Source organism: Panthera pardus, unplaced genomic scaffold (assembly GCF_024362965.1).
Source record: "Panthera pardus isolate Hobbes unplaced genomic scaffold, ASM2436296v1 HiC_scaffold_21, whole genome shotgun sequence".
NCBI lineage: Eukaryota > Metazoa > Chordata > Mammalia > Carnivora > Felidae > Panthera > Panthera pardus.
In genome coordinates, this window is record NW_026526777.1 from 10,603,983 (window position 1) to 10,621,930 (window position 17,948).

General features: G+C 45.2%; 1 long non-coding RNA gene across 1 annotated transcript; it reads left to right on the plus strand.

Annotated features, from left to right (window-relative positions):
* The first annotated feature begins 3,176 nt into the window (after nucleotides 1-3,176).
* LOC109276706 (uncharacterized) lies at nucleotides 3,177-6,188 on the plus strand. The gene is made up of 3 exons (XR_002084807.2): nucleotides 3,177-3,895; nucleotides 4,807-5,028; nucleotides 5,811-6,188. It is a non-coding gene; the product is annotated as an uncharacterized LOC109276706 (long non-coding RNA).
* The last annotated feature ends 11,760 nt before the right edge of the window (nucleotides 6,189-17,948 follow it).

Here is a 17,948-nt window from a genome sequence, read left to right on the forward strand (position 1 = left end):
TTCCAGGGTATTATTGCATTTTCAAGACAATTCAATACCCTCCCATCCTCCAAAGGTAGAGGGGTGGGGTCAAGGACAGGCTATACTCATTCGCCCCAGGCTCACTCTAAGTGACCTCAGTGAGCCGAACATTAATTTGTAGTCAACCTTTCTGAAATTGAGAAGGACCAAAATGTTACCTGAGCTTCCCTGGTGGGGATTATCCTTTTGGGGACTTAGGACATCAAGCAGGCTTCTTAAAAGGGGAACTGAGGCTGCGCAGTATCATTTTATACCAGAGTGTACAAAGGCTGAGGGAATTTGGTTCTAATATTAATAGCTCAGGGTGCCTCTTGCCAGAAAGGCAAATGTGACAAATGTCCCTCCTGAGATAACACATGGACTGGAATATAAATTTATAAAAGGAAAAGACCTTACCAAAAGATTCAGTAGCTGATGGCTCATGGAATCTTCACAAGGAATGGTAGGCCTGATTGTCATCCCAGGATGTGGATGGCAGCTTGTTACTGTGCCTCTGTTGCCCCAAAATGAATCTGAATGGGTTCTGGGAAATCGCTAGTCTAGTTGCACACAGTGTGGGGGGAAAGTGGTTGTTGCAGCATTGAGGGTGTCAGCTTGTGCTGGAGTCCCTCGTGACTCTCTGTCCAGCGTCCTAGCTGGAACTGCCATTCTGATTGATATGGGAAGCCGGGTGGAAGGACCAAGTCACATGTGATGGGGAGGACTGGGAAGGGTAAAGGCAGGTTACGGGGGCTCCATTCAAGGCAGTCTAGGAAGGGCAGCCCTTTCTGGAAGCCAATGTCACAGCCCTTTGGTCTATCCTATAGACCAGCAAGCAGTCAAGGGTCCTGACCAGCAGCCTTGACTTGTTTGAGTTAAGACATTTTTTTAAATCTTTTTTTTTTTTTTTAATGTTTATTGACTTTGTGAGAGAGAGTATGAGCCAGGGGGGAGGGGCAGAGAGAGAGGGCGACTGGGGATCTGAAGCAGGCCTGTCTGAGAGCAGACAGCCCAATGTGGGGCTCGAACTTGTGAACAGCGAGATCATGACCTGAGCTGAAGTCAGATGCTCAACCAACTGAGCCGCTCAAGCACCCGTTGAGTTAAAGCATTTTTACCACATCTATATTTCCCTTCTTCTATCCTTGTGTGTATTTTGATGGAGGTTGTCAGAATCCAACTCAAACAACGTGTTATGACTTACCTAATAATGGAATAAAGATAAAGAGAATGGAGAGGACATTCCCTACATGCTGGAAAAGGTCACAATCTCAAAGTTACTAGAGGAACATAACCAACAAGTTACTAGAGGAATATAACCAACAAAATATATGATGCTGTGTCGTTTCAAGGGAGGAAGAAGTAATGTTCTCGCAGAAGACTGATTCTTACAGATAAGAATTCAACAGGTGGTAAAAGAAGCATAATTTATTGGAGACATGTAGCATTGTCCACACTCTGTGGTGTCATGAAAACAGTCAGTTTTGGGGGGGAGGGGAATCAGCATAGTCCTTCCCCTTCAGACATACAAAAATAAATTAGAACAGGAAAAAATAAATTAAGTATTTAAAAAGAAAACCACAGAAAAAGGAGAAGATAGTAATAGAAATAAGTGATCTGAAACCTCTAGAGGTAAAAACTGCTTTTAGTATAGAAGTAACAGAAGAAGTCTCCAAAGACTCAAGTAAATTACAGATTTGGGTCCTCTAAAATGTAAAAGTTCTATGGGCTTAAAATTTCACTATGCTGTAACCTAATATGAAAATATATTTTTTTCCCCCGTTGATTCAGAAAAAATCCTGCAGCAAGCTGGACTGGTAAAAGGCTAATATCTTTATCCATGTACATAGCACGCAGCAAATGCCCAGTCAGCCCGTTAGAGGAATGGGCACATCACCCAATTTTGCAGACGAAGAAACTGACACCCAGAAGCAAAGAACTCACCGAAGCAACAAGAGAATTCATGGCAGAGTTGGAGCCAAGTTCACGAGGCTCCTGGCTCTTGGACTGGACTTCTTGCATCTGTAATCTATTGCAGAATCCTGTATGAGTTTCTTCAAGCAGCGACCTTCTCCATAGAAAGGAGGACGACTGACTGTAGCCCAACTGGAGTTAGATCTGGGGCAAACTCTGTGGATTTTTGGAAAAGATTGGGATTTCACAGAGGTGGCTATGTGTCCCCAAGGAAGTAAATGTTATGTTTCAAGGAGAGCTGAAAAAAGAATAGGCCCAAAACCCAAACAAACAAAAACAAAAGACAAACCTATATATATTGTTGTTCTTAAGTTACAGACAGGGAAGGAGGCAAACTGTGAAACTCTTAAATACCGAGAACAAACTGAGGGTTGATGGGGTTTGGGGGAGAGGGGAAAGTGGGTGATGGGCATTGAGGAGGGCACCTGTGGGGATGAGCACTGGGTGTTGTTTGGAAACCAACTTGACAATAAATTATATAAAAAATAAATAATTAAAAAAAAATATATATATATACATACATATATATATGTGTATATATATATATATATATATATATATATATATAGTTGTTCTTTAATATGTAGTCATTCTGAAGTATATTGTCCAGAAGACAGAATAGATACTGATTAAAATCAGAATGTGCTAATAATACTAAAGAAGACGTTTCCTTTTTTTCTTAATGTTTATTTTTGAGAGAGAGACAGAGTGCAAGTGGCGGAGGGGCAGAGAGGGGGAGACACAGAATCCGAAGCAGGTTCCAGGCTCTGAGCTGTCCGCACAGAGACAGATGCGGGGCTCGAACCCACCATGACCTGAGCCGAAGTCAGATGCTTAACCGACTGAGTCACCCAGGCACCAAAAAGAAATTTCATTTAAAGGCTCACAATGTGTTAGTGTTTAGTTTTTGATAATAAATAAGAGAGTTATTAGAGAAATCTTTTGAGAGATTTTGGAAAAAGTAACAATATATTCAGAGTAGCTGGGGAGTGCCAGGGCACTCACACATCGGGGCGGGGGGGGGGGGGGGGGGGATATATATACATTGTTTCTATTCTATGGATCCTAAACAATTGACTGAGGGTATTTTGTAATCCTTCAACTACCCGTATACACGTTTAGCTTATAATAACCTGTGCTGTGTGCATTCTCCTGGGAGAAAGGGGTCAGGGTGACAAGGTGAGTTGTATGATTCAAAGTCTGGCGGATAATGACTGTCAGCCAGAGAAGAATTAAAAGGAAAAATCTCCCTCAGCTCCAAATGCAGCATTTGAAAGCAACATTTTAATCAGATCATTTCATATTTTACAGAGGAGTCATCTTTTACAGGAAAAAAATTTTTTTTTCCCAACACACGAAGGGCAAAAAAATGAGACCCATGGGAAATGATTTCTTCACAATGCGGCTATTTAATTGATCTATTTGGAAATCTTCTACCATGTTGCTGCATGCTAATTGGAAGTCATTTTAAAGCAGAATCAGCTTGGATCACAATTGATTTAATGCAGTGTAGCTGGCCGGCCCAACTTGGGAGGAAAGTGTGCATGAAAACCCTGCTTTTACAAGCCCCGTGGAGAGAGCATTTATTTGGATGAGGCAGAACAGCAGTCTAGAAGGCCAGTGATGACACAGACCTTGGCGGCCTTTCAGAAGTGACAGCCACGTCTTCAGTTACACTCCTCACACCCCTCCGGTGTGGGGCAACAGATCAGTGGAGCGCCCTCTGCCCACAAACCCTCCCCTCCGGAGCCTCCCCCACCCAGGTTTCCATGTTCAAAATGTGCCTCCTGGAAAGATGGATCGAAAAACTCCCAATTGTTTTGGCCTTTTCAAAGAGTCCCTAAGATTCGGATTACTTCGGGAGGAGGAGTTAGATGGGCTTCACTGAAAGATGATGCCTTGGGACTTTGTGAGCTCATCTGTGAGTATGAAATCCTGGTGGCAAACAAGAACGATGCCCACGCCAGACTCCTGGTATTGTAGTAAGATCATCAGAACGGAGAAACAGGGAGAAAGAGCAGGACCAGCCTGAGCTGGGCTACACGGACCTTGCCTTTCACCTTGAACATGTCCTATGTAAGGGAGCAATCTCTGATCCCGAGGTACCGTCTCTGCAGGACTTATGCTGCAGTTCAGGAAGGGAGTGTGGTTGCTTGCCACATATAGGTGGTATTAACTGTAAAAACCAAGAGGATAATTTTGCCTCCCCAGATAGCCGCTGAACTTGGTTGCACCATAACCGCATATTAGGTAGGTAGTAGGGAACACACCCCTCCGACCCTCCACAGCCCCCTTCTCCAGCTAGTACTTTCTTCCCCACACTATTCTTCATTAATATTCAAAGTGCATTTATCGATGTAAATGTTTAATGAACGATTTAGGAAGCAGATACTGTATATAAAGCCACGGGAGAAGGTCTGGAGTAGGACATTTCTTGTGGCATCGTGGAGTCATTGAAATAAATGAATAGTGACAAAGTGTGACCGTGTAATATAACCGGGGAATTTACTACGGAATTGTATATGTTTCTACCAAAGACGATGTGTGTTGCTTTTGGGTTTGAAGTTGACTTTACATTTCCAGTTGCTGAAAGTTCTGCCGAGAGGCCAGTGTTATGCCGACATCGTGCAAAACAAGTTTGTAATTAAAAAAGAAAAAAATGGACAATTGGCTAATTACTTGATCTATTCACTGATGTAGCATGTTTGGATTATTTTCATGTGAATACACCGATTCTGGAGTGGAAGAGGTTGGAGCTATTATAATGTTAATAAACCGACACATTTATTTATTCAAGAGTATGTTTTAACTGAGCACCTACTCTGTGTCTAGCACCATCCAAAGCTCTGGAGTTGCAGTGATGAGTAAGAGGGATTTTCCCTCAAAGGACTTTTGGAGGAGCAGGTGGCAGACAGTGATACAAGCCGATGCAGAGAAACCGGCAAAGTGAAAGAGAAGCAGTCCCAGACAGCTGGGTCTCCTGGAAGGCTTCCCAAAGGAGACAGCGTGTGATCTGGCCTTAAAGGACGAGTGGAATTTTCACAGGGAAGCCTGGTGTGTGGGGAGGTTTCTCCGGGGGGGGGGGGGGAGGGGATGTGAGCAGAGGTTCAGGGGGTGGAAGAGGAAGTGTGGCAGCGGGTGGTTTGATTAGGTTGGAAAACACTCCAAGTGACCAGGCGTTGGAAAGAGTGGAATGACAGTGGGAAGCACGTCGTGGAGCTTTGCAAGCCCCCTTGGTGGGAAATAAGGAGCCGCTGTAGGTTTTTGCAAAAGGAAATGCAGTGATCATCTCTGCGCTGTAGGAAAACCTGGGTGGGGCAGAGACAGCAAAGGAAGGAAATGTGTCATTTCAAATAGTTCAAACCATCTTGGAGTTCGGATGGATTTATGCCAGCTAATCCAAAAGCACAGTGCAGCAAAGAGATGCATTAAAAATTAAGAGGTCTGAGTTCTAGCCCTAGCTTTGCTTCTAATTAGGTTTGTGTCCAGATGAGTCACTGTGCATCAGCGATCCTTAATGTTCTCATCTGTGTAGATGTGTGTCTGTCCGTCTGTCCATTACTCAGGTGGCTGAGTTATACGCGCCTGTATGATGAGGACATCCATCATTTCCCCCTTTGGGATTGACAGCTCGAAATTTCCAAAGTGATTTAAATAGGATATTTAGATATTTCTGCCTTACTCTAGAACAAGCCATTTCCCTTGAGATGGCTACGTAACAGTTACCGCTCAGATGTTCTCTCACTCTGTTTTTAAATTTGTCAATTCAATATGATATCCAGGAAAAGGAGGAGGCAATGCACTAATACGCCATGTCTCTCTGTTACGATCTCTAGAACTTCAGGATCTGATGGACTGGACAGGAAAGAGACCCTCCTCTGTGCTGCTAACGTGTTCTTAAGGACAGCTAATAACTGAGCAAAATCGGAGGTGGCCACAAGAAGGACAGCTAGTCCAGACTAGAAGAGAGTTAACCGTCCTCACGCGGAGCAGCCTCTCCTTGTCATTTGGCATCATCATGGCTGTCCTGCTAAATACAAAACACATTTTCCAAAAGAAGGCTCTTTTGACCCCTTGGCTGCTGTTCCAAAATGGGGAAATATTACCAGGATGAAAATTACGCAGGGCAAGTATTCATGAAGAAATGTGGTTTAATGGAAGCCGCGTCTATAAAATATCCAATGCTTAGAAATAAATGAGAATTCTGTCAATCATCTAAGCGACTCCATATCTGGAATTATATACAGTAGATTGCCTGCTTTTTTTTTTTTTTAACATTTTGTCCAGATGTTTATATACGGTCTTTACATTTTATTATTTGATATTTATTTTATGTTTAATTTGCAGACAGCCCTTTCTTCACCAATCCATCTGGTCTACTAAGAAAAGCAATCCTTTCTGGACGGGGGGAATTTGGCAGAAAGACAGAACCATCGAACGCCGTGGGTCTCAACTTCCTGTACCACTACTGTCTTAACCGAGAGCTTGTCAAATCCACTCCGTGGCCACGGTTTTTCACAGTCAGATGTTTTCAATTTGTCTTCCAATATGATGTTTACTCAAACATTTGGCAGATTTATAATTTCTCCATTCTCCCCTGCCACTCATTCTCGGGTTTTAGATTTTCTCGTTTAATAGTTGTAGCAGTGTTTCACACTTTCTATAAATCTTCATGAAGTTTCTAAACCCAATGTCATACACGTTGAGAATTGCTATCTAACAGAACCCTTTCAGGAACTGAGGGCTGTATTTTATAGTTCGGCATCAGTTAATCCTCTGCCCGAGGTCATGAGCAGGTACGAAGTTACTTTTTAAACTTACAATACACACAGCCTGATTCTTCCCGCTGGAGAACAGAGTTGCGGCCGGCAAGGTCGCTTCAACCCTGTCTCTTGCCTGGTGGCCCTGGTTTTGTCTGACCTGGAGATGGCAGTGGTAGGTTTTGCCCTCCTCCCGTTCCTGTGCCTGTGGTATCAGAAGGAATTCATTTCTGCCCCTGCCTCTGTAGAAGCAGAAGCTTCCTAGGCTGACACCTTTGCCTCCTTGCGACTCCTCTCTGCTCACTTCAGCCACCAGGAAGCTCACCTACCTCTGAGTTTCTCTAGCACCGACTACCTGTTTCAGCATTTAATCATACTCTGCTTTGCACTGTCTCCTGAATGCTGCGTCTGCTCTTGGCTGTTAAGCCATCGATATCCCCAAAGATAGAGAACATACCCATTTTGGGTGTCGCATTCCTCAGTAGGAGATGGATAAGAGAGAGACAGAGAGAGAGACAGAGAGAGATTAGTCTCAGGGATGTCTTTGAGCAAGTTACAAGCTTTGTAATGTACGTGTAACTTACATGTACATACCTAGGAAAATGATACTCTGAGATTATATGACACATTAGATATGTATTTAGGGGATGTAGACCTTTGATGGGTCTTCCCTTAAAGGAGAGACCTGCCAACCTGCAAGTATCTCCCAAAGCAAGAGCTTCCCTGTGGTTGGTTACCAACCATTATATGACCTTGAGTATGTTGAGTATGTTTACTGTCCGTCTATGGGCCTCCGTGTTCTCAACTGGAAAGTGAAACAAATAGACCTGATGATCCCAAGTTTCCTTCCAAATCTGGGTCCCGAGCACCAGGTCTTTGGCCGCTATTGTCTCGTCCATGCCACGTTGGTCCATAGAGGTGTCCCCTGAAGTTCACGGACACAGAGCAGTAAGAAACCTGGAGCTTCCAAAGGGCTCCAGGCTGGCTCTCCCCTCACATCCTCCTCTTGTCTGCGTGGGGAAGACTACACTGCTATTTTCCGCCTTCATGCCTGGTCCGGCTGACATCTGTTCTTTTCATGTCATAACCAAAAGCTTCAAATCCAAGTGGCCTTTCCCCACTTGTTTCCTCAAAACCTTGGCAGCGTTCAGAGTGATCATGTGGGGGGTGGCTCTCGCGTCTGAGGTGAAAGAGCGGGATCAGCTGTAGTCCCGAACCACAAGGATTTGGGGTGGAACCCTGAGACCGCATGCTTCTGGCTTCTCTGGCATGTCAATTTAGCTTACAGCTACTGACTCTCCTTGAGTGTCAGAGGTCGTATTTGGTAAGCACAAAGACATAGGAACAGCAGAACAATCGTTCAGAAGACCATAGCATGATTGGAGAGTGATACAAAGCAATGCGGGCATATGGAGGTCTAAACAGCATGCCCACCCCCGGAGTCCCGACACAGTGTTTCTTGGACTCCAGGGTGGAGGATAGCTACATGGACTTGGAGACCAAGGACCAGGCCTGGGAAACTGGGATTTAGATCCTAGAAAAGAAGAGGAGAGACGCTGCCAGCTTACCTCAGAGAATCACTAGGTGAGTTAACAGCTCACCTTGATGCCTTCTGTGTCCGGGACCCCAGGTGGTTTTCAGCAGCAGACACGATTTCATTTGGAACCTTGGTTGGTGCCATAAAAGTTTAACCCATTGAACCCAGTCTAGAAAACCTGCGCTGAGATCCTTGGACATAGGTTTTCTAAGAAGACTGAGAAGGTGCCCACACGTTGGGGAGCCTCCTGGTAAATTATAACCCTAGTGGGGAAGAAGCCTTCTCCTATATCAGCCATCATTATAGGAGGAGCGCCCAAGCAGAAATCATCAATGCAGCTGGTCGTCACAGATAGGCCGTAGGGCAGGAAGTAGTGAGGAACTGTCGTGCTGGGACAGAAATTATTAGTGCCTAGACCTACCTCTCTTGCCCGTCCCACCTCAGTGAGCAAGGGCCACCTTTCAACCACCAGCCTTTGCATTTCTTTGCAAAGAAACTGGTTTTGCCACCTTCGCCACAGGTCAGAAATACCAGGGAATTAATGTTCCCCTCACGAGAACTTTTTTTTTTTCTTTTTAAATGTTTATTTATTTGTTCTTGAGAGAGAGGGTGCACGAGTGCATGCATGTGTGCAGGGGAGGGACAGAGGGAGAAGGAGAGAGAGAATCCCAAGCAGGCTCTGGGCTGTCAGTGCAGAGCCCAATGTGGGGCTTGAACTCAAAACTGTGAGATCATGATGTGAGCTGAAATCAAGAGTTGGATGCTTAACTGACTGAGCCATCCTCACAAGAGCTTTTAACCTATACCAGTGGAGTTAGTATATTAATACTGTATTTCTCCCACACCTCTGGACATCTGGGGGGCGGTATCCTCTGAAATGAGTGATCCATGGAATTCTCCCACAGGATTGAACTTCAGTTGAGTGGTAACTTACTTCGTTACTCTTTATTGGCTACCTTCTTTTTTCAATCTTACATCCCCAGTCCCCACTTCCCACTGATATTTTGCAATCTCCTTCCAAATAAACCACTTGTTCCCGTATTTCTGTCTCCATATATCCTTCTGCAGGTGAGGAGAGACCCAAACTGAGACAAATATTCAACATGACATTCTCAGATAGCTGGAGTCAGGCACTCCCAAGAAGGGATAGAAACAGGGTCATTGCATGCTCAGCAAATCTGTGGGTTGGAGACAAAGAGCTACGAATGGCCTGCGTTGCCACCATGATTTTTACCTTCACCATTTCCTCCCCTCTTACAGGCAGGTGTGACGCAGGGAAGCAAGGGTTTCAGGAAGTGGAGAAAAAGGTTGGCATTTTTACCCATAAAGACATGAACACCTAGAGCTTCTGGATCCCTTGGGCTCAGAAGCCTCCTCCTCCGGTTGTGAGGCTCCTGGAATGAGAAGTAGGTCCTCAGAGCCATAAACCCCCTAGATGGACGTCTGCAGGCACTTGACCTTCATGGGTCTCCCTCTCCAGGCATTCTTATGCTGGGATTTTCAATTCTGTTCTTAACTTGGGTATTTCCTACATGAGCTATGCGATGGAAATAAACTGGTCATGATGATAATAAATGTAGACTTTAAAAAACATATATAGCAACAGCAAATTGCCCACTTTCATTTGCTTAAAACGTCCCAAAGTCTAATTTGGAGAAAATTGCTAGTAATCCCTGAACTTCCGCTAGGCTGCACCCCTGGTCTCCCCATCAACTATGGGTAGCCTTTCCTTCAGTTGTTTACTCTCTTTATTCCCGTGGGTCTTTGCTTCTCTTGCTAAAGCAACAAAGTCTAATCACTGTGCTTGAGCAACCTCCCCGATCTGCTGGCCCTCGCACCTACATATTCTACCTGTTGCTTCCCAGCTTGGTTTATTGGAGGTAGGAAGTCTGGGATCCAGTCTTCACTTTGGGTACCACCCTGGAGGGCTGAACATCAAGTTGGACTCCAAGGTACTGCTCTCACTGTCTGGTTGCTGAGGATGCATTTATCAGGTTCTGGTTAATTGGGTTCGAAAGTGATTCACAGAACAACAGGTACGGGGGCTGGATCAAGGAAGAGGGCAAAAGGGCACTCAGTTGTTGTATCACCCCCCTGCCTCACCACAAAATAGGCTCGACTCTGCAACCCTCCTCAACCGCATGGGAGGAGAGGGTGAGCTGGCATTGCTCACACCCGTGTGTCAATTGAAAATTGAACATAACCTTGTTGGAAGAAAATAAAGATAAAAAGGTATAATGTTGAACATCGTCATTACCCTTGAAGACATCAGAATTGGGCCTTATGTAGTTCTTTTGTCTGAGATACCCTAGGGTCAGTAACAACAAATACGATCTCATTTTTTTTTATTCTATTCCAAGGGAGCTAATTAGGATATTTTATAGGTGTGTTGCCAGTGGTACAGAACCGCTAAACTACTTACCAATGGTACTTAGCCAAGTCAGTCATAACACCTTCATTCAACTGATAGAAAAATGCAAATAAAGAAAATTTTAAGGTTTTTACACTGCCATGGTCTAGACTCTTTGGGTACCATGCTTTCGAGCTCATTGAATTGGATCTTTTCTTTTTAAACACTCAAAAAATAATTTTGTATTATTACCTTTTTTTATATTATCATGATTTTTTACAGCAATTGACTGAGGTTTTTGTTTTTTGTTTTTTAATATAAAGAAGACTTATAATTTGTTGACCAGAAGTCTCTTTGCCCAATCAGTGGTGAAATACTTAATTAGAAGTCACAAAATGACAAAGACAATTTTTCATCTCAGAACTTTTATGTATAATTTTTGTAGTTTTTTTAATGTTTATTTTTGAGAGAGAGAGAGAGAGAGAGAGAGCAAGAGGGGGAGGGGCAGAGAGAGAGGGAGACACAAAATCCAAAGCAGGCTCCAGGCTCCGAGCTGTCAGCACCAAAGCCCGACATGGGGCTTGAACTCACAAACCATGAGATCATGACCTGAGCCCACGTCTGACGCTTAACTAACTGAGCCACCCACGCACTCCTCATCTCAGAACTTTTAAAGTATGCAATTGTTCGTCAAATATTTTTCAGTTTGTTTGGATAAAAATCTCGACATGCGTTTAAGCATAAGGGTAGAAATCTAAGCTTATTTGTAGGAAGAGTATCAATCATCATTCTCAATGTAGCTGAATGATTCAATATTTACTTGTGTAATTGAAGTATAGTTGACACACAATGTTACGTTAATTTCAAGTGTGCAACGTAGTGATTCAACAACGCTATGCGTTATGCTCTGGTCACAAGTGTAGTTACCATGTCACCTGGGTGGCAAGTTAGATCTTTTCATTGTGAATAACAGCTATTTTCTAGAGCAGGATAGCCACTTAGAAATTTTAATAGATATGTGAAAATATTGTTTAAAGTTTATTTATTTATTTTGAGAGAGAGAGAGTGAGCATGAGCAGGGGGGGGGAGAGAGAGAAAGAGAGAGAGAGAGAGAGAGAGAGAGAGAATCCCAAGCAGGCTCTGCACTGCCAGGGCAGAGGCCAACACGAGGCTCAATCCCACGAACCGTGAGATCATGACGTGAACCGAAATCAAGAGTCTAGCACCTAACCAACTGAGCCACCCAGGCGTCCCTCAGAATATTTTTTTATTGTGAATACTGATCCGTTATTTTAAATGATACGTTATTCCTGGATTATAGTTATTTTTCATCATAAATGAGAACATATTTGATCTTTTACAAGAATATGTGAATTTCACTGATCTGGGATCGTACAGCAAGGATCCAGGGTATTAACAGTACAGTGTGACTAAAGGATTTCTTGAGCTGACAAAGTACTTTTGCATATATTTCACATACAAACACATTGTATTATATGAATTAGGTAAATGAGAATAGCGTGGAGTGATGAGCCAACTTTCTGGTCACAGAGAAAACCAGGTCTCTTTCTTTATCCCTTCTTTTTCCTAACCCCAGTCAGCTGCTCTACGACCTGATATTGACAAGAAAGTTCTCAACCGACCTTTGAAGATTCTTCACACCCGTAGAAACTGGACTCCTGTTCTTAGCAATTGCTCCTTTCTAGGGCCAGCAACGAGTTCGTGCTTGAATTGTTAAGGCTGCTACAAATGTCTACCATTTATGCCTGATCTGCTGGTCTACTGGTCTCCAGATGGGCAGAGCTTACACAGAACTCGATAACTGTTGATAATATCTCTTCGCTTTGCACTGTTCTCTAAAATGATAAGGAAAAGAAAAGATACTGGGGAACACCTCAAATCAGGTCCCTAACCAAAGTTTTTCTTGAGCAGCTGAGGTTCAGTTAAAATATGATTCCACCTGCCAGTGATTTCTGGCACATCACATTTTCAAGGGTAGAAGTGTATTTCCAACTCCTATCCGAATAGGCATAGAGGTAGGCTGATGGAACCCCAGCAACCTAACACAACCTACAGAACCTAACACTTGTGCAGATGAGGCTAAAAATAGTCATTCATGTTTTTTAGAACTCGGCTCAAAACTCACATCCGTTTAGGATGTGCTTCTAGATTACCTGTGCATGTACAGACCATATATCTTTAGCTCTCTCTGCCCTTGGAGCGTTGTCTTTAATCCACCTTGTAGTTGTTGTCCTGGGTCATGGGTTACTTTTCATTGTTCTAGAGTCATTTTACTCTCAGTAACCTCCGGGAAGGCTAAAATTCCATCTTTACATTCTCCTCCGTCCCCCTCTCTGAGGAACATGAAAAAGGATAAACACAGGATCTGCAGGTAGAAGATGTGGGCGAATGTCCCAGCTCAACCATTCATTAGCAAGAGGCGACACGGGCTCATTCTTTTACCTTTCTGAGCTGCGGGAGGTGTAAAATAAAGATGATTACGTCTCCCTCCCCCCGCCCAGGCTAGTTGGGAAGATTAAATGAGAAAGTAGATACGAAACACTCAGCACAGTACCCAGAGCCTGACAGATCTTCTGTAAGTGTTGTTTTTTTGCCCTATACTTGGTAGACGCTTGTTGCATAAATGTTCACCCCACATGTGCACCGGGACTTAGGCATTTTCAGACACGGTTCTTTGGTCACTTATGGCTTTCCTCTTACCTCAGGAAGAACTGCTTTGAACCATCTCAGATTAGGAGCCATCTGCCTTCAGTAATTCAGCTGTTCTATAAATGGATCACCTACCTCTTGGCTTCTAATGGCATTTGGTCTTCCCAAGAGGATGTGATGATGCCAGTGAAATGGGGAAGCAGCCACCGTTTCCCAAATGACAGCTCACGTGAGACTCCATCTGTAATGGCTGGGTAGTTTGCAGGTGTAATTGCCCAGTAATTGCCTGAACACACATAGTGGCAAGATGTGTTTACAAGTCATGGGCCATACAATAAATGGCCCACTGATTCCCATTACCCCCAGCCAGCAACGGCTTGTGCTTGGAAGTTTCAAATGCCAGCTGCTCGATAGGGGAACAGAAGCACCTGACACTTTTTTAAAGAAGTTATCTTCGATGTCTCCCCCCAGTTCGCTTCCTTGTGTGTCGTTTCAGAAGGGCATTCTAATCACGGCCTAAAGTCACTGATGGGGTCCTCTGCTCCGTAAACCTCAAGTTAGCTTTTCTGCAGCTGGTGTGTAAAATAGACCACTAAGCGTCCTGAGGTTTCTCCACTCACTTCTCTGTAGTATATTAGTCAGAATAGGCCCAGGTTAAACAGCATTTAGGAGACAGTGCCTGCTTATGTCTCTGTGACTTTGTCATGACTCTATGCTTCAAGGAAGTGAGGACCCCACTTCCTTTATGAGGACATAAAGCTTCAAGGAAGCTTTATGGGGATGCCTCCTAAGGGCCAGACATGAGGAAGTCATTAAGTGAAGGCTAGCCAGACTGTAACATGTTTGAATGTCTCACTCACTACGCAGTGAAGCGTGGCTGTTAGAATATTTGTTTTCAACAGTGAATTGTTTCTTGCCAATGAAATCCACAGCCTCTGGAGCATCAGAATGTGGGTTTGTCTTTGCACATCAGGAGCACATGGTCCTTGTGATCAGGTTACGGTTTTGGGGAACCTAAATGCGTATAGTGTGGGAAGTTCAGAGAAAGGTTTTGAGTCGAGGCTCTGCTATTTGCTACCTGCGTGACAATTTACTTGCATTCATTAAGCTCAACTTCTCTGTCTAGGAGATGTCGGATTTGAAAAAGATGGGTGTTTTTCATAGGTAATACCTGGGAAGTCCTGGGGTTCGTATCCTCTAAGTTCTGGTCCCTCCCTGCCTGCCTCAACCGGCTGGCTCTGCGTCACCCGTCTGCCATAACAGGGCTTCCAAATTCGATTATTATTATTATCTCAAAGCAAGTGTCTGTAAGTTGTCTTGGGATACCACTGGACTAGACGACCACCGTGTCAGTCTGCGTTGTTCTGACTTTCTTTGGGGCTTAAACTCGTGTTCCAGGATACTTAAGTTTGTGCGGCCCAGAAAGCAGGAGCTATAAGATAGAGAGAGGTGGGGAGGGAGAGTAGGGGGAGAGAGGAGACATTGAGGGCGAGAAGGAGCTCTTGGTCTGCTCTGCGTTATTTCCCCCTCTCTAAGGGGTCCGCGAGCCCTCAGGAAAGAAACCCTACTACTTACAGACAAAAGAAGGACTTGTGTCTCGTGTATGTGTGCACACCTGAGTCGTCGTGCGAATGGAATTTGTGAGCTCGCTGGAGTCAGAAGACTGTTAGAACATTCCGCTGAAGAGCATCCTGTGCAATCTACAATCTACAACCTACAATTCCATTTAGAACCACCCTTCTCGCGTGTCTACGAGCAAGACTGATTTGTGGTGCCTGTTTCCGCCCCCTCCTGCCCTACAAGGTGTCGCCTTACCCTGGGGGTTCCTCCTCTTGCATGGATGTCATCGTGGATGGCCGTGCACACGCATGGGCCGCATGGGGGCTTTGCACACCCTGGCCTGTGAACAGACAGCTCCTTCTGCCCTCCGAGCCACAGCACGGACTAGACCGAACATGACGAACATGTTGGGTCATTCTGCTCCTTTCCGGGACTTGATGTCCTGCCAAGAGCCGGAGCGAGCGCCTCACACGCAGGTATCCCCACCGGCCTGCCGCTGGCTCCTTGCTTCCCTCCTCCCCCCAGAACCTGTCCACACTTCCCTTGGTGCCAGCGAGGCCCATGTTCTTCGACACCGCGGCCCTCACAGGTTGATGTGATTTGTAAACATTGAGTGGCAGCCAGAGAGTCTAAATGCTGAAGGAAACCGCGCTCCCTGAGAAGATGACCTCACAGGCCCCGGCTGCCAAGTGGAGACCTTGGACATCACTGCTGGCAGGCCACGCGGCACAGAGACAAAGGGCAGAGGGGAGCTTTTAAAAAGCGACCTCACCGAGCAGCAGCTGCCCTCTGGGTGTGTGCCCCAGGGGCCAGGCTGCGGGGGGCCAGGAGGTGAAGGAATCCCACCCCTGTGCTCTCTGAGTGTTAACAACGGGAGAGAAACCGCATTTACCGAACGGTGCTGCACCAGCAGGCAGGGGAGGGTGACAGGGGGCAAGGTACTGGAAAACGTTACTGGGGTTTTTGTTTGGCTGTTTGAGGCCCCTGAAGAACTGCCCTTAAGACAAGTGAAAGGAGGGGCGCCTGGGTGGCTCAGTCGGTTGAGCGTCCGACTTCGGCTCAGGTCATATTCTCATGTTCGTGGGTTCGAGCCCCATGTCTGGCTCTGTGTTGCCTGCTCAGAGCCTGGAGCCTGCTTTGGGATCTGTGTCTCCCTCTCTCTCTCTCTCTCTGCCCCTCCCCTGCTCGTGCTCTGTCTGTCTCTCTCTCAAAAATAAATAAAAAAAAAAGAGTGAAAGGAGGGCGAGTTGCTGGTGAAGGCTGCATCTAGTTAAAAAAAAATAGTAAAAGATCTTGACATGGAATTTGCATACCGATAGAGGAAGATAAAGCTTAGCGGGGTTGGTCCCCGCATCACAACCTGTGAAATGAGAAACAATCACCTTATATGGTGCCAGGTGCCTTAAACTCTAGGTGCCTTGTACTCTAGGGGCATTACACACTGTGTGCCCCCAGGCTATAGGTATCACACACTATGGGCATTGCCAGCGACATGCAAGCTACATGCAATATACATTACATGCGTCCAATAGTACCTGATGTGCAGTATACCCTAGGTGCAGTCTACATGAGGTGCTCAACCTGTGTCGTGATGGGCAGTGGGCAGAAAGAGGACACAGGAGTGGTATTTGTGCCTCCAGGGTGCTCAGAATCTAGTTCCAGAGAAGCAGCTAACTCATAACGGCTGGATAGCACTTGCAGGCTCCCAGGGATTGTCCTTCTTACCAAATCTGCTGAAAACCCAGGCAGTCTTCCGCTGGGGATAGAAAGAGTCCAGAGAATGGCTGGGGTGTGTACGGAAAGGTTCCCTGTGGACACGGTCAAAGACCTGGGGCCGCTGGGGACCCCGGCTCAGACTAGCCTGGCTGCAATCTAGTGTAAGCATAATAAAGTGTAATAAGCCACTTGCCATCAGCAAAGTGTAATAACAAAGCTGTTGTCAAATAAACTTAATTTGCTTTGTGTTTTGAAATCAAGTGTTGAAAACGGAAACACCTTCCTGTATAACTCTTACTGCTGGTTTTTCTGTTTTTTGTTTTTTTTTGTCGTTTTGTTTTGTTTTGTTTTGTTTTGTTTTGTTTTACTACATTTCCCTGGTTTATGATGAAGGGAAGACTTCCACATCTGGGTCATATCTTATACGTTAGTGACAACGTCTCGGGCTGTACCCGGCACCTAGAACTGGAAGAGAGCGGGGGAAAGCGTGTGCACCTGCTGGCGGCAGGTTTTCTCTTTCTTCTGCTTCCTCTGGAGCCCAAGCTTCTCCCTCCGTCCCCTTTCTCTTAAGGAATTATCGTACAAGTTAAAAATCCATCTGAAACGCCTTCTTTCTTCCATTAGCTGCCTTTTCTTCTCATATGTTCCACTTCCTGCCCCTCGGAGCCTGTGCTTCTTCACCAGTCTCTGCACCTCAGGCAGGAAGAGAGGATAGAGGATGGAGATCCTCTGCCTTGTGTGTGTGTGTGTGTGTGGGTGTGTGTGTGTTCCTGTAAAGGCAAGCAGAGCTGGCCAATTTGGGCACAAGGGGAGGCATGGGGAATGGGCTGAGTTTATTTCTAAGCTCTAAAGAATACGTTTGTTACCATCTGTATCCACATGAGATATGTGAGCATCGCTTGGTGTTTCTTTCCCGGTACCTGCTCACTGCTTTAAGCGTTCACCACCCCACAAGCCGATCTCTAGGAGGTGAATTGGGGTATCCACAAGTGATAAGGGGAAAGGATGTGTGTTGGTGTCCTGGTAAAGCTCTGCCGTAGGCTCCCACCAGTGCCGCCAGCAAAGAGCCCATGTGTGGGAGCAGCGTCCTGGGCACTCACCAGGACGTGGGGGATCGAGACAACAGCAGCAACAACCATTTATTGCTTTTATTGAGTATTTACTCTGTGTCAGACATTGTGCTCGTGCTTATTTGTGTTAAATCATAATAGCGTACTATTTCCATGTAACAAGCGGTGAAAGCTGAAATTTCCAGAAATGAAATAGCTGACTCAAAGTGATACAGACCAGGGCTCTGTTTTCCCAACACAAGCCCTAATAATAACTGACATTGCATATATTTTTTTTAGTTCACAACGTTTTCCTCAGGAATGGTATTTTA